At 41.5% G+C, this 2400-nt stretch overlaps 1 long non-coding RNA gene across 1 annotated transcript; it reads left to right on the plus strand.

Moving 5' to 3' along the window:
• The first annotated feature begins 288 nt into the window (after positions 1-288).
• LOC132473376 (uncharacterized) lies at positions 289-1815 on the plus strand. The gene is made up of 3 exons (XR_009529355.1): positions 289-376; positions 514-550; positions 1616-1815. It is a non-coding gene; the product is annotated as an uncharacterized LOC132473376 (long non-coding RNA).
• The last annotated feature ends 585 nt before the right edge of the window (positions 1816-2400 follow it).

A 2400-nucleotide genomic window follows, 5' to 3' on the forward strand; every position in this document is an offset into this window, starting at 1 on the left:
CCCCTTCTTTATGCCGTGTGTGCTTCTTGACTGCTGCGTGCGTGACTGTGCATTGACACCTGCCCACGAACGCTATACAGCTTGGCCAATTGCCTGCGGTTTCCAAAAGAAAAGTGGAGAGAAACTTTTTTTTCAGTGTTTTCCCGGCACATTATTAATTGAAAGCTGCGTGTGATTGGTCAGATGTGTGGAGCACACGCTTGACACGAGGGCAGTGGAGACAATAGGGACTTTAAGCAACGACGGTTGAAGGGACGGCTACGGCGTTCGAGTGACACTTTGCGCACATTTACATTTCCTGCCGTTGTAGCCCAACTGTCTACTACGGGAGAGCGACTGGTTTGCCGTATTCAATACTACGATACATTTCAAGCAGGTAATTATACGTTTTTTTATCGTAGGTAATACTGTCATTTCGTGTTTATTTGATTCTACCGTTAGCAGCTTTATGGATTATTAGTATATTTGTTAAAGATACCCGCTAATTTGACCGATTTTCATGTTTGTTCATAGATATGTCCTCCGTTGCCCAAGAAGATGCTAGAACACAGTAAGTAACCTTAACGTTAGTTAGCCAGGCTAACGTTGGCTAACGTTGTAGCTAACAAATAGGCTATTCTCAACAGTTTTGATTAGAACTATTTAACAACACCGGTATCTTAACTATTACCTATTTTATATCCAAAACTGTGTAGTTGGTCATATGTTGAAGCTTGGCTAACTAGTTGCCCAAATGTATCTAGTGCCCCCATGGAATGGACAGAGAGGCACGACACTTTTCTTGCCAGAGAAGTGCTAGTGTCGGAGCCATACCGATTTAAGAAGGGGAGTGTGGACAAGGGGAAGGCCTGGTCTGCAATCGCAGACCGTCTGAATAGTTCCCTGGACCTTTTATTTAGGGTGTCTCAGAGGTCTGTGAGGGAGAGGTTTGCCCTGATCCAGGACAAATTCATTAAAAATAACAGAGATGAGAGGAGTTCAGGGACCTCAATAATCATGACAGAAATAGATCAATTAATTGAGGAGGTAACGGAGAAGGAGAAGGCAGCTGAAGAGACAAGAGGAGTGAATGAAAACAGAGGGAAAATAGAGGCAGACAGGGCCAAAGCAGAGGAGGCTAGGAAGAGGGCCATAGAGAGGATGGGCCAAACGAAAAGGAGGCTGAGTGAGGATGGAGAGGATTGCAGGAAGCATAGGAGAAGTGGAAATGACACCCTTGCATTTTTGAGGGAGAGAAGCGCAATTGATAAGAGCGCTAAAAGAGAAAGAGCTTGATTTAAAAAAAACTAGAGATGGAGGAGCAAGCGAGGAGGGCACAACAGGCACAGCAGCAGATGCTAGAAATGATGCAGATGATGCAGCAACAGCAGGCTCAAATGCAGGCTACCCAGGCCATGCTCCTGCAGCAGCAGCAGCAGCAGCAAGGGCAAGCGTTGCTTGCTGTTATTGAAAAATTAAGTAAATGATCTAAGAGGTAATGCCTAAAGCACTAGCTATGTAGAGTCTGTCTGCTGTGCTTCTAATGAAAGCAATGTTATTACATTTTATGTGAACTCTACTTGTGAAAACTTTGTCTTGTCATGTCTTACAAATCTTGTTTTTTTTTCTCTTGCAGTGAACCTGGACTGGAGCATACTCACCAAATAAAAAAATTACATTAATTAAATAATAATATAAGCAAATCATTTTTAGAAGACTGGTGAATAAATAAAACAGAATATATTGCACTGTACACACATGTCTGGACATTGCTATTTTTTTTATTAAGGTGAGATAAGGTAACATATACCTTATCATTACATACTATATACATTATATCCTAAGGTAACCTATATTTTATCATTACATACTATTTACATTATATCCTAAGGTAACCTATATCTTATCATTACATACTATATACATACATACTCATGCAAAATAGTCCCGAATGTGTGGAGGATCCAATTTAAAAAAAATTGATGTTTGATTACCATACAGGCAAGTGAGTGCATTTCGTAACAAAGCAGATACAATGTACAGTTTACCTACACTACTCAACCCAATTTTTTAATTTTTCTTAAAGTCCATGAACTTAAAATAGTTTGCGATGTCTCCAAACATCCACTCTACAGACACTCTCACTTCACTCATGCCTTTGTTGAATGCCATCATCTGGGGAGTGAGATTGACATTTCTAAATGGGGCCTGGAGGTGGACACGCAGTGGATATGCCGGATCTCCATATAGGCACATTGGATGTCCCGCAGGGGACACTGCATGCTCTTCCAGCACAGGTAGCAAACCAGAGTCTGCTAAAAGGCAGAATCATGTTTCCTTCCCTCTGCAATACAAAATAGGTAAACATGTATCACATCAAACTCAGCTATAGGAGTAGACCTAAATGTGACCCCCCCCCCA

The sequence above is a fragment of the Gadus macrocephalus genome, chromosome 15, assembly GCF_031168955.1.
Source record: "Gadus macrocephalus chromosome 15, ASM3116895v1".
NCBI lineage: Eukaryota > Metazoa > Chordata > Actinopteri > Gadiformes > Gadidae > Gadus > Gadus macrocephalus.